At 44.0% G+C, this 14,764-nt stretch overlaps 1 long non-coding RNA gene across 1 annotated transcript; it reads right to left on the reverse strand.

Annotated features, from left to right (window-relative positions):
• Nucleotides 1–13,524: 13,524 nt before the first annotated feature.
• Nucleotides 13,525–14,053, reverse strand: LOC123429433. The gene is made up of 2 exons (XR_006622669.1): nt 13,979–14,053; nt 13,525–13,911 (listed from the first exon to the last, which is right to left on the reverse strand). It is a non-coding gene; the product is annotated as an uncharacterized LOC123429433 (long non-coding RNA).
• Between the last annotated feature and the right edge of the window lie 711 nt (nt 14,054–14,764).

The raw sequence follows: 14,764 nt of genomic DNA on the forward strand, positions 1-14,764 counted from the left end.
TGCGTTTTACACCAACATGACTCAAGCGGCAGTGCCACAAGTAAGTGGTACTATCATTATTACTTTGTATCTTTTGGCACTAATATTATGAAGATGTGTAACACTACGATCGAGATTCAATAAACCATTGAAGGTAATTATTCAAGCAAATAGAATAACCATTATTCTCTTTAAATGAATAATCGTATTGCAATAAACACGTCCAATCATGTTCATGCTCAACGCAAACACCAAATAACAATTATTTAGATTTAACACCGATCCCGATGGTAGAGGGAGCGTGCGATGTTTGATCTCATCAACCTTGGAAACACTTCCAACACTTATCGTCACATCGCCTTTAGCTAGTCTCCGTTTATTCCGTAGCTTTGATTTCGAGTTACTAATCACTTAGTAATCGAACCGGTATTTAATACCCTCGTGCTACTAGGAGTACTAGTAAAGTACACATCAATATCATGTATATCAAATATACTTTTGTTGACTTTGCCAGCCTTCTTATCTACCAAGTATCTAGGGTAGCTCCGCCTGAGTGACCGTTCCCCTCATAACATAAGCACTTAGTCTTGGGTTTGGGTTCAATCTTGGGTTTCTTCATTAGAGCAGCAACTGGTTTGCCATTTCATGAAGTATCCCTTCTAGCCCTTGCCCTTCTTGAAACTAGTGGTTTTACTAACCATCAACAATTGATGCTCCTTCTTGATTTCTACTTTCGCAGTGTCAAACATTGCGAATCGCTCAAGGATCATCATATCTATCCTTGATATGTTATAGTTCATCACGAAGCTCTAGCAGCTTAGTGGCAGTGACTTTCGAGAACCATCACTATCTCATGTGGAAGATTAACTCCCACTTGATTCAAGCGATTGTTGTACTCAGACAATCACAGAACATGCTCAACGATTGAGCTTTTCTCCTTTACTTTATAGACAAAGAATCTTGTCAGAGGTCTCATACGTATCAACAAGGGCACGAGCATGAAATCTCAATTTCATCTCTTAGAACATCTCTTATGTCCCGTGACGTTTCAAAACGTCTTCAGCGCCTTGCTTCTAAGCCATTAAGTATTACACACTGAACTATCACGTAGTCATCAAAAACGTGTATGTCAGACGTTCGCAACATCCACAGACGATGCTCGAGGTAAAGCACACCGAGTGGTGCATTAAGGGCATAAGTCTTCTGCGCAGCAATGAGGACAATCCTCCGTTTTACGGACTCAGTCCGCAAAGTTGCTACTATCATCTTTCAACTAAATTTTCTCTAGGAACATATAAAAAACAGTAGAGCTATAGCGCAAGCTACATCATAATTCGCAAAGACCTTTTGACTATGTTCATGATAATTAGTTCAATTAATCATATTACTTAAGAACTCCCACTCAAAAAGTACATCTCTCTAGTCATTTGAGTGGTACATGATCCAAATCCACTAACTCAAGTCCGATCATCACGTGAGTTGAGAATAGTTTCAGTGGTAAGCATCTCTATGCTAATCATATCAACTATATGATTCATGCTCGATCTTTCGGTCTGTTGTGTTCCGAGGCCATGTCTGCACATGCTAGACTCGTCAAGTTTAACCCGAGTGTTCCGCGTGTGCAACTGTTTTGCACCCGTTGTATGTGAACGTTGAGTCTATCACACCCGATCATCACGTGGTGTCTCGAAACGACGAACTGTCGCAATGGTGCACAATTGGGGAGAACACAATTTCATCTTGAAATTTTAGTGAGAGATCACCTAATAATGCTACCGTCGTTCTAAGCAAAATAAGGTGCATAAAAGGATTAACATCACATGCAATTCATAAGTGACATGATATGGCCATCATCTTGTGCTTCTTGATCTTCATCACCAAAGCACCCGCATGATCTTCTTGTCACCGGCGCCACACCATGATCTCCATCATCATGATCTCCATCAACGTGTTGCCATCGAGGTTGTCATGCTATCTATGCTAGTACTACTAAAGCTACGACCTAGAAATATAGTAAACGCATCTGCAAACACAAACGTTAGTTTAAAGACAACCATATGGCTCATGTCGGTTGCCGTAGCATCGACGTGCATGTTGATATTAACTATTACAACATGATTATCTAATACATCCAATATATCACATCACGTCATTGGCCATATCATATCACAAGCATATCCTGCAAAAACAAGTTAGACGTCCTCTAATTTGTTGTTGCATGTGTTACGTGGCTGATATGGGTATCTAGTATGATCGCATATTACTTACGCAAAAACCACAACGGAGATGTGAAAATTGATATTTAACCTCTCTCCAAGGACCGCCTCGGTCAAAACCAATTCAACTAAAGTTGAAGAACCAAGCACCCGCTAGTCATCTTTATGCAATGAGGTTGCATGTCAATCGATGAAACTAGTCTCTCGTAAGCGTACGAGTTATGTCGGTCCGGGCCGCTTCAATCCAACAATACCGCCGAATCAAGAAAAGACTAAGGAGGGCAGCAAATCGAACATCGCCGTCGACAAAAACTTTTGTGCTCCACTCGAGATAACATCTACGCATGAACCTAGCTCATGATGCCACTGTTGGGGAACGTTGCATGGGAAACAAAAAAATTCCTACGCACACGAAGACCTATCATAGTGATGTCCATCTACGAGTGGAGATTAGATATACGTACCCTTGTAGACCGCATAGAGGGAAGCGTTAAGAAACGCGGTTGATGTAGTGGAACGTCTTCACGTCCCACGAACCGTCCCGCGATCCGTCCCACGATCCGTTCCGATCTAGCGCCGAACGGACGACACCTCCGCGTTCAGCACACGTACAACTCGACGATGATCTCGGCCTTCTTGATCCAGGAAGCAAGACGAAGAAGTAGATGAGTTCTCCGGCAGCGTGACGGCGCTCCGGTGGTGGTGATGATCTACTCCTGCAAGGCTCCGCCCGAGCTCAACAAAAATCCGATCTAGAGGTAAAAATGTGTGGTATAGGCTAGAGTTGCACGTGGCAAAGTTGTGTCTCAAAAATCCCTAAACCACCACTATATATAGGAGGGAGGGAGAGGGGCTAGCCTTGAGGGTCAAGGCCCTCAAGGTGCGCTGGCCGCTAGGAGGAGGAGGACTCCTCCTCCAAATCGGTTTGGGAAGGAGGAGTCCTCCTCTTCCTTCCCACCTCCCTCTTTCCTTTTTCTTTTTCTTTTCTTTTGCAATTTTCTTTATGTGGCGCCATAGCCCTCTTGGACTGGCTCCACCAGCCCACTAAGGACTTGCGGCGTCACCCTAGGGCCTTGGGCTCACTCCCGGGTGGGTAGGCCCCTCCTGGTAAATATCCGGAACCCATTCGTCACTCCCGATACACCGCCGGAATTGCCCGAAACTTTCCGATAACCAAATGAAACAATCCTATATATTAATCTTTGTTTCCGGACCATTCCGGAAACCCTCATGACGTCCGTGATCTCATACGGGACTCCGAACAACATTCGGTAACCACACATATAACTCAACTATACTAAAACATCATCGAACCTTAAGTGTGCAGACCCTGCGGGTTCGAGAACTATGTAGACATGACCCGAGAGACTCCTCGGTCAATATCCAATAGCAGGACCTGGATGCCCATATTGGATCCTACATATTCTCCGAAGATCTTATCGTTTGAACCTCAGTGTCAAGGATTCATATAATCCCGTATGTCATTCCCTTTGTCCTTCGGTATGTTACTTGCCCGAGATTCGATCGTCGATATCTGCATACCTATTTCAATCTCGTTACCGGCAAGTCTCTTTACTCGTTCCGTAATAAAAGATCCCGTGACTTATACTTAGTCACATTGCTTGAAAGGCTTGTGTGTGATAATGTATTACCGAGTGGGCCCCGAGATACCTCTCCGTCACACGGAGTGACAAATCCCAGTCTTGATCCATACTAACTCAACGGACACCTTCGGAGATACCTATAGAACACCTTTATAGTCACCCAGTTACGTTGTGACGTTTGATGCACGCAAGGTATTCCTCCGGTGCCAGTGAGTTATATGATCTCATGGTCATAAGAATAAATACTTGACACGCAGAAAACAATAGCAATAAAACGACACGATCAATATGCTATGTTCATAGTTTGGGTCTAGTCCATCACATGATTCTCCTAATGATGTGTTCCAGTTATCAAGCAACAACACTTGCACATAGTCAGATAACCTTGACTATCCTTGATCAACTGGCTAGCCAACTAGAGGCTTGCTAGGGACATTGTTTGTCTATGTACCAACACATGTATCTATGTTTTCATTCAATACAATTATAGCATGGATAATAAACGATCATCATGAACAAAGAAATATAATAATAACTAATTTGTTATTGTCTCTAGGGCATATTTCCAACAGATAAAGACCCTATGACTCGCGCCCGGAGGCTTGTGTTTATTCTGGGGGGTGTGATAACAATAGGGTGTTGAACCCTTGCCCTGGAGCTCGAGGGCGGCTTATATAGAGCGCGACACCACCCACCGAGCACCATTCCAAGGGCATCAATTAAGAGTAACTGTCGGTGTTACTAGAAACTACAACACTAACTAGGACCGTTACTGGTAACATTGTCCTTGACTGCACTTCATGTATGGTTTTAAGTGTCTTAGTAGTTGAAGCTACCACGTCATCGAAGCTCGCCCTTGTCTCAGTGCAGGTGCATGTCCCATTGACTGGAAGACGTCCGAGTGACTTCATGGGTTCCGAGTGACTCCTGGATATGTGTCGGTAGTCCTCAGACTTTAATGGTCGTGTGGGGCCATAGGTGGCCCTGGATGACTGGTCCATGACCCTACCCCTGGTAGGTGACCCCATCAAGCACCGCTGCTGCCGAGTCCAAAGGGAGAAGGGTTTTCATTCGGAGACTCGCCACAGAGAGGAGAACCACGACGACGTCTTCAAGAAGATAACGACACCCACATATGCTATAGTCGCGGGGGCCAAAGCGGGAGCTTTCGCTCGAAAGCTCACTCGTGCCACCACGAGGCACCTAGACCAGTCGCAGCGAGAACCGGACACCACCTTCGGATCTGTACACAACCACTACCTCGGATAAAAGAAGTGCCCAAACCATCCACCGCTATACCCCTCACTGTCTGGATGGCCAAGAAGCATAGCCACCATTATGGCCATGGAGCATGCCGGTAAGCCGCCATACAAACCGCCAACTAGAGTCGTCGCCCCAGCATCCATGTCGCGAGTCACGCCAACCGTCGACATCACAACGCACAACCACAACGGGAGGAGGGGAAGGGACCTCCTTCTGCTCCTAGCCCGACATCAACCACCTAGCCTGGGGTGATCACCTCCATGGTAGGAGGTGTACACGCCTGCATCCCTAGTCAGTCCCCATGGACCGAGGGGAACATGGCCTAGTGACTACCGATGGGCATTTTTTAGCAAGCCCCGCCACTTGTCCCTCGCCTTGGCCGAGTCAAGCTCGCACGACGCCACACCCTGACCATCGGCGTCGATCTGACCTACAACATAGCATCAACACGGGGCCTACTCGGACCGACATCGCAATGGGGTAACAAGGAGGGAAGACACTAACGTGAGGGCAATCTAGCGTGGACTAGGTCAGTCCCCTGCACTTGCACTCCGCCGAACGCCATCCACCACCGCAGAACCAGATCCGTGCTACCCCAATGTCGACCGCTGGTGACACGGATCCTCACTGCCAGAGAGCAGCGGGCCGCCCCGCAGCCACCCGGACAAGCCTGGGTAGCTCCACCACCCTAGGCCATGCCCAGACCGCACCAGATCAGCGTCACCAACAGGGGCCTAGCCGTCGCGGCCGCCCACACATGGTGCCAGCCAGATCTACGAACTCCGGTGAGAGCCACCGCTCCGCAGCGACCGAGACGGGCCACCAACCACCCCCGATGCCGCACGTCGCCCCCCCAACCACAGAGCCGGCCAGATCTGACCGGGAGCCGACCCGCACGCCACCACGAGAGGGTCTTGACATCGGTGCCTTTCATTTTGGTCAATATTAACTGTGAAGCCATGCTACGAACATTTGTAATGAAGAAAACAGATGTTCAAAAAATTACGACAAAAGACTTGGCTCAACTACTAATTAAGGATAAACAGATATAAAAAGGGGGAAATATATATTACATGGGGACCTTGCTGGCATGCTGTTTCTCACGTGCTTTGCCGCTGTGTGTGTGTCCACTCGGAGGGGCTGCACTGTCGGTACCGTGCGCCCACTCCCGTGGCGGCAACTGAGAATTGTGTTATTTCAGCCTTTCAGGAAAGGCAAGGCCGTTGCTGCGGACCGAAATGAGCGACCTGCAACTTCTGCTCGATATCTCTATATGAATTTTGATTTTGCTAACCACATGTTCTGCTCGATATCTCTAGTCTACTTGATGCGATATATTTATTCAGCGCGTCATTTTCTCTGTGTCAATAGCTGGAATTCTGTTATTTTTAGCACCCGTATGATTTTGGCTTTTCTGGTTGGATTTCATTCTCTTTTCCTTTCGTCAAAGTAGGGACTTGGTAGTAGTAAGATAAAGCAGCCAGCATTACCCATTTATCCCGGCTTTGCTGATTCCTCAGAGGAGAACGCGTCAAGTCAATGGTTTTAATTAGGTGACCTACCTACACAGCGGGAACAAGTGTGTAATCTCCTCTGAATCTAGCGGCTCTCGTCACTGCTCACTGGAGGCTCAGACTTTTTCCGCAGGTCACAAAAGGATCGGAGGAGATGAAATCCTATCTCATCCCTGAAGACAGAGCTCAGTAACAGCGACGTTAATTGCGCTAGCTACAAGGATCAAGTAACGAGGCTCAAAGAAGAGTCAGCCAGGACCAAATTGCTCGGACGCACGCCGGTGCACCAATTATATGGCCGGCCGGCCGCTTGGAGGATGCTTAAATTCAAGGGCCTAAAACTAGTCTGATTAAAACTAGTCTCTTTAAGAGGCTAAGAGGGTGCTTGGATCCAAGAAACTAAAACTAGTCATTTTAAGAGGCTACAGTTTCAAGCACCCCTGACTAAAGAGAGGCTAAAACTAGTCTTAAGGTTAAAATCTTTTAGTCAGGGATACCCCTACTAAAATATGCATCAGTCCTCTCTCTCCTCATTTAACTCCTCAGGCAAGTTCTGAATTGGAGGGTTTGGAGGATAATAAATGATCATTAACTTGATTTTAGTCTTTTTATTATTTGAATCTAAGCGTGGATGATGCTAGCAAGTTTTAGTCTAATTACTTTTAGTCATGGGACTAAAACGTATCAAACATCATCTTAATCGTACAGGGTTTCACTTGTTTACCATTCGATTCGACCGTCCTTAATCGCTCATTCAGGGGTAAATTCAGCGCGTGCGTGCTCGCTCGGCGGTGATTTCTGGGCACTGTGGTGCCACTGAAAGCGCCCGTGCGGCGGGGCGATCGATCCCGCGATGCCCGGCGCGGCGCCGCTGTACGGAGAACCCCGGCCGGCTAGCACATGCCATATGACCTCATGACCCAGCACGATCGAGGGATAAATTAGCTGGGAAAAGGGGGGCGCGAGGGTAGGCATCAACCTCGGGATCGATCCGGCGTGTCTAATTAATTTGGGTGATCACTACAACCAGGTCAATGATTTCCTTGGAGCGGATTCATAGGTGCTAATGGAATCATCAAAGTTGCAGAAATGGATCGAATGTGGATACTTAAGCCCTGTTCGGAGCCCCTCCGCTCCACGCGACTCCGCTCCGGGAGCAGCACGAGCTGCAGCTAAAAAGAGCGGAGCGGGGAAATTAGTACTCCGTGGATCCTGGGATTTCTGGAGTTGGTGGGTTCCCGAACAGCCCTTTAATATGGAGTAGTATAGTACTTATATGTTTAACACAATGTTCAGGTCGTCAGGGACTTTTGGTAAGTGTAAATCAATCTGTGGTTGGATGATTAAAAGAACTATGGTATTTCCAATTCATCAGGGTTTAAATCCTAATGCTTGCATTATTTTTAAATTTATTTCAGAATTTTCGACGATACACTTTCAGTGAGGGGAAGTTTCCGTCGACGACGAGGCGCCTACGATAACTTCATAAAATCTCAAAATCTTAAGATGATATGTCGACTCAGTCTCTGAAAGATGATCACAGAGATAAAGTGTGTGTGCGCGTTCATATGAGTGAGTGTAAGCGCATTTATGTAAGCACTTGCGTCGGCACTGTGTTAAAAAAAACTTTTGGTAAGTAGGACGCGATTAGACGGGTGACAGAGATGTGTTGCCCGTGCGTGCGTGCGTGCCTTGGTTAACTTCTTTACCAACTTGCTTGGAGTTTTCTTGGTTTAATCTATCTTTTTCGTGTGCCAAGAGGAAGGGAGGCATCTCCCTTTCTTCCACTGTTTAGTTGCTGGCTTGATCGGGCCATCCATGCTTCGAGTAGAATGCCAGACTGATCGATCGACGCGCCAAATACTTCTCCATCTTTTTTCTCCTTAACTCAACACGTGTCAACCGAGTCCCAATAATTAATCTACACTTTTCTCTTTCTTCTCTGCAGCTAGCTGATAGATGCATGTATACGGTAACACAGTCGTCCACATCCTCGTGACCGCATGTCATCCTCTCACGTTTCACGGCCAATGCACAACAGTATGGGCCTACGTACGTACGTGCTGCTCGAATGATCGACTATACTCCAAGATTTCATGACTACTGTTGCATAGTACTGGCAGCAGAGAATATCACGTTCCGATCACCCTGGCACGCATGCATGTAACATGCGTACATGCTTGAAGCAATAAGCATCGATTTTGGAGGCTAGTACGCAATAAATGCAATCATCCCAGATCTTCGTCCTAACGACGTTCTTGATTAATTGCCTACGTACCTACGTCTTCGTGCGCGCATGGTCGAGGCGCTATCCACGCAGATTTGCAACTGTGCTACTGGACGTGATTCTATACAGAAGTAGGAGTAGAACTCAGGCTCACTGTAGAGAGGTCGTTGGTATGAGCTGTTCATGATTTGGACGTGTTCGTCTTCTCTCTCTCGAGTACCATTATGATGCTTGCATTGCCATCACACATATTTTTCTAAACCCAAAAAATAACGCCTATACGTGTGGGCGTTTACAAACCACCCACACGCATCGATTATCATTCGGTTGCTGTTGCACGAATCTTGGCAATTGATATCTGAATTTTTTTATCACGTAGGATTGGGTTGGTGTGTGGACATTTAACCACTTCGTCCGCACGTCCGTTTCTCTTTCAGCAGAAATCTTTTTGATTTTTGGCTTAACTATTTTATCTCTGAATTAAAAAATCTAATTAAAAATCCGCTTTGATCATTAAATCCGTCTCGATGAGATCTTCAAAACTAGATCGCATGTTGACATGTTTCAATGATTTTTCTAAATAAAGTTGCCATGATGTTACACTGTAGTTGTCATGACACAGTGTTTATACTACAGTTGCCATGACATGTTCTATCTATTTTTTTTCTAGATTTAAATCTATCGTTGTATTGTCAACTATTTTTACGAATTTTTTTATTAATTGACCATGGTAATTTTTAGTAATTAACCACGAAAAATTTAATGCATGAATCATGTCAATTTTTCGTAATCCATCATGGCAAATTTAGTTTGTAGATCATGGCGTTTTATAATTTTGACCATGATCGATGAAAAAAATTTGACCAAAAGTTGTCATGATGTTTATACTATAGTGGCCATAGTATTTACACTAAAGTTGTCATGACATGTTCTACTTATTTTTTCTTCTAGATTTAAAGTTACCGCTATATTTTCAACTACTTTTTACGGCAATTTTTATTAATTGATCATGACAATTTTTTCATCACGGTTATTCACCATGGCAATTTTAGTTTATGGTTCATGGCAAGTCTAGTTTCTTAATTCCCCGTTTTATAATGTGTCAAAATTTAGTTTTAAATATAGAAGAAAAAGTAGATGAAACATATCATGGCAACTCCAGTGTAAACATCATGACAATTCATGTGCAATAGACATGATAACTTTTAACCCCAAAAAGTCATCGAAATATATTGATATGGGATATAGTTTCGAAGATCTAGTCGTGATGGATTTAATGATAAAAATGGATCTTCAATCGATTTTTGCATTTAAAAGATAAAACATTTTAAAGACTGAAAATCCAAAAAAATTCCACATGCATGCGGTGACCGGAGACAGGAGGCCGGACGTCTCGCCATTATCTGTGTGCTGGATTTTTTTAGATACCATACGAAACGTTTGCAAGACCCCTTAACGCCCATACATGTGGACGTTATCACGATCCTTTTCTAAAATGAGCAAGCTTCATTTGGGTAATCACCAACGTTAAAAAAGATGGGTAGGCATGCTTTTTTTAAACTATGATTAGCATGATTCTCGTTAAAGAAACCACTAACGTTATTTTGGGTAGGCATCAACCTCGAAATCGATCCGGCGACGTGCGCGCGAAAACGACATGAGACGTTGCAACACGCACAAGCCTACCCTCTCTGGCCACATGTCCGCGCCACGCTGTCTGATGGCCGATTGATTAACCATGTCATTGTCGATATAGTGTATTTGAAGATATAAATTAGATGATCCAAATTGTTGGTGCTTCACCAACACACTGAAGCAACAGCTCGGCCGATCGATCACGCGCGCGTATGTTACCAACACGAGAAGCCAACCCCGCGGGAATGACGCATGCAATGCATGCACCGTACGTGTACACATCTCAACGCACCTACATCTAGCGCTACAATTAGATACTAATCTAATACTACTAGGCAATTCTTCTGGGCTGGATAATGTACTCCTTTCGTTTTAAAGTAAGTGTCTTAAAATTAATATAAATTTGTACGGTTGCTCATATTTACAACTCGAAGTAGGAACTGCGGAATAAACGAAAATTAATATAAAATTAAGACAGTTATTTTGAAACAGATGGGGTAATAAGCAACGGGCAACGCATGGCTATAGTACGTGCCGTGTGCTGCTTGGAGCCGAGTTGTACTGGATCGACGACTCTGTACTATGTAGTTGTGTCTATAGTGTAATTGGTACGTACGGGAACTTGGGAACTTGGGAGCCACATTCAGTGGTAGATACATAGGCTCGTCCAGGGCCGGCCCTGGGCCAGGGCAGCAAGGGCGACGGCCTGGGGCCCAGCCAAATTAGGGGCCCGATCTAGTGCTTCAGTGTATATATAAATATAGGCCTTGATGAATTTGGTAAATAAGAAAGAAAGATTATGTAGGCGGGGAGGCCCAAATCCAACAGAAGCCCAACCGCCAAGAGGCGAAGGCACGCAAGCACGCACACAGGCACAAGGCCAGCGACTCTGTTCCTCCTCAGGTCACGCGCCGATTCGTCATTCTCGCCTGTTCGTCTTCAACAGATCGGTCGATCGGGGGATTAGGAGAGTGCCATAGCGTCCGCCGCCGGATACTAGCGCACAGGGCCGGTTCGCGAGGAACAGCAAGAGACAAAGGTAAATCTGTTGAATTTATCTAAGCCCTAAATCTTAATCCAGTTATTAATTTACATTCTTCTTTCTACAACAATAGTGGGCATGGAGTAGGGTTCGATCTTATGTTGTTGTCGGCATGTTCCTCGACTTTTTGATTGCTTGATTGTACTTGCACTGAAGAATACATATTTTCACTGATTTACAACCACCTTCAGCCTTCATGTGCCTTCACTCCTTTTTCCTTTCAAACATGCAGCATGAAAAACATGTATCTGCTTCCGAGAAAAGAAGAAAGAGGAAAATAACATATATGTTTACTGGAAATCAGAAAGGAGCTATGCATAAATTTGTTATGAGGAATGACACTACTCATAGTTTTGAGGAATTAGATGGCAATGGTGCTGAAGAACAACCTGCTGAGAATGAAACTCCTAAAGATCTGAGTGACCGTGAGAATCCTGCAAGTGTAGATGAACAAGCATCTTCTCCTTTTTATATGTGTGACCCTAGAAACTAGGCCGCTCTTGGCAATAAATCAAGAGATATTCTGATTGAAAGAGGGCCTACAAGGAAATAAAATCTTGTGTTTGAAAGGATTACATTTAGAATATATCTTGACACTATCATTAATGATTTTGCATCAAAAAATGCACGAAGGAGCCGTTTCTCATGCTTACTTGAGGCTTGAGGTTCACTAGCATGTCAATTTTTCTTTTGTTCTTCATGACTTCTAGGATGTTTGATTTACACATGAAGTATGACATTGCTGTTTATGACTTGGAGTAGTATATACGAATGAAAAATTGCCGTTGTTTATTATAGCTTTGCAATAAAAAATTATCAATGTATAGAATTATTTTTTTTCTCTAATACTGTCATTGGGCCCATTCATTTGAGTTCGCCCCGGGGCCTTCGAAACTTTAGGACCGGCACTCGGCTCGTCGATATGCACAGATCGATCAGATGCATAGACAACATGGACTTATATATGCTTGCTAACTGTTTAAAGGTTAGTTTTTTTTGCTGGTTTCTAGAATAAGCTAAAATGAACTATTATTTACCTAGTTTATTTTAGAAGCTCAATTAAATTTATTTTTTTAGAAGTCTATTAATTAAGACTTGACTAGTAGGTTTAAAAAAATATTTTTGGTTGGACTTGTAGAATAAGCTGGGTAGGGGCAGCTTATTCTAGAAATTTCAAAAAACCATCAAAAGAATTGGCCCTAATTACTGGAACGCACTATGTGTGTATATCTAGATGTACACGTGCATGATGCTGTCATTGTCTAGCGTCGTGGTGTCGTCGTTGGCAAGCCAGGCAAGGTCCATGCGTCGTCGTGTCCTGCTCTGAAGATGGACCGGTGGAAGATGGCGACGACAACGAGAGGGAGCCGGTCCGGTGTGGGTCCCAGTCCCTGTATGTGTCTGGGCGGGGGCATCCGGCTATATATGCTAGGGTTTCGTGTGATGTCTGTTTAGTATTAGGCACGAATATTCGATACACATACTTCAAGAGGATAGGAGTAGCAACATGTGTTGTCTAGATGATGACCTAAGGCTGGTTGCAATGGATAGTATCATATACTAGTATCATACATATGATACTAGTGTATGATACCACATATCCGTAATGCATAGTATCATATGTTAGTATTATAGGGTGGGGAGGAAACCGCATCAGCGGTCCTAGTTCTCTCCCCTCATCGTCAGTTTGGTCCCAATTCTTTAAAACAGAACATCCAAGTCCTAATCTTATCTATATGCTTCACCGCAGGTCCTAAATAAGTCTGACCCTGGTGCCACGTCGGACGTTGGTCGTTACGCGGGCGTTTTCCCGCGGCTGGCTGATAGGACATATGCAAATGAACCCCTTAGCTCTTCTCCCAGCTCTGTAAGCTCTCACGTCACAAAATGAAGTAAATATTGTGTATCCGAATTCAAATGAATGTTTTATCTGAGTACGGTTCCAGTCAAAATTTAAATGATGTTTTATCCAAATTCAAATATGCAGTACTTGACATCAACTCGAGATTGTTACAACACAAGATAATCACTTAATAGATTGAGATCGAGTTTACTATATTGTCTTGTTTCAGCCAAAATAAACAACTGCCAGCACAAGTGCACTATAAATAAGTTTGCACTTAGACGGTTTGATTGAAACCAGAGCTACACATAAGCATCAGGTTTCTGTCAAACCAAGAAAAATATGAACGCAAGTTATCCAAAATATACAGATAAAACATCTCCAAAATATGAACTAGCATTCATTGAACTAAACATCTAGGACTTGGTTCTCTTTCTTCTTTGACACTTGCTGCTTATTTTTCTTCTTTAAACCAAGTGTTTTGGTAGGTGGTCTTGGAGGTGGGAGCTCATCTCTGCAGCTGGCAATGAATTGACTCTCGGGTAGAGGACCTGGTGGTGCAGTTTGAGATTGTTGTGTCGCTATTGCCTGCAAACCAAGTGTACATGAGAATTCAGCAATAAAAGATAAATTTAATACCAAACAATTGACTCACTTGTTCCTGTAGAACATGAATCACACTAGATGACGTGACACTGTAACTTATTGCAGATTCCACAATACTAGGTGTTGTACTTGTAGCCATCTGTTGTACTATCTTTTTCTGAAACAAATCAAAGAAATGTGAGATATAGTAATCATGTAAGGACAAATCAAGTGCACAGATGTGAGATATAGTAATCATAAGCATGGCATTATGGCCCCACCATAAGCTGAATGCATCTAACACTACTAGAAAAAGGGTTATAGATGATATAAATACTAATGGCGCACCACACAAGCAGTGCGCCACTATTATATGATAGTGGGCACCATGTGAGGTGTGCCATTAGTGTGATGGACACTAATGGCGCACCACACTCGATGCGCCACTACTATATTTTTTTATTTTTATTTTTTTTGCAAAACTACTAATGACGCATCAGCAGCTGGTGCGCCATTAGTAACCTGGTTACTAATGGCGCATCTGTTGGTAGTGCGCCACTACTATAAAAAATTTTTTGGTTTTTTTTGCAAACTACTAATGGCGCAGCACAGCTAGTGCGCCATTAGTAACCAGTGTTACTAATGGCGCATCTGTAGGTGGTGCGCCACTACTATAATTTTTTTTTTGTTTTTTTTGCAAAACTACTAATGGCGCACCACCAGCTGGTGCGCCATTAGTAACGAGGGTTACTAATGGCGCATTTACAGGGGGTGCGCCACTACAATATTTTTTTTTTAATTTTTTTTACCCCCACCCCCTCCCAGGCCACTCTCTCCCCCGTGCCCACTCTCTCTC

The sequence above is a fragment of the Hordeum vulgare genome, chromosome 2H (assembly GCF_904849725.1).
Source record: "Hordeum vulgare subsp. vulgare chromosome 2H, MorexV3_pseudomolecules_assembly, whole genome shotgun sequence".
NCBI classification, from domain to species: domain Eukaryota; kingdom Viridiplantae; phylum Streptophyta; class Magnoliopsida; order Poales; family Poaceae; genus Hordeum; species Hordeum vulgare.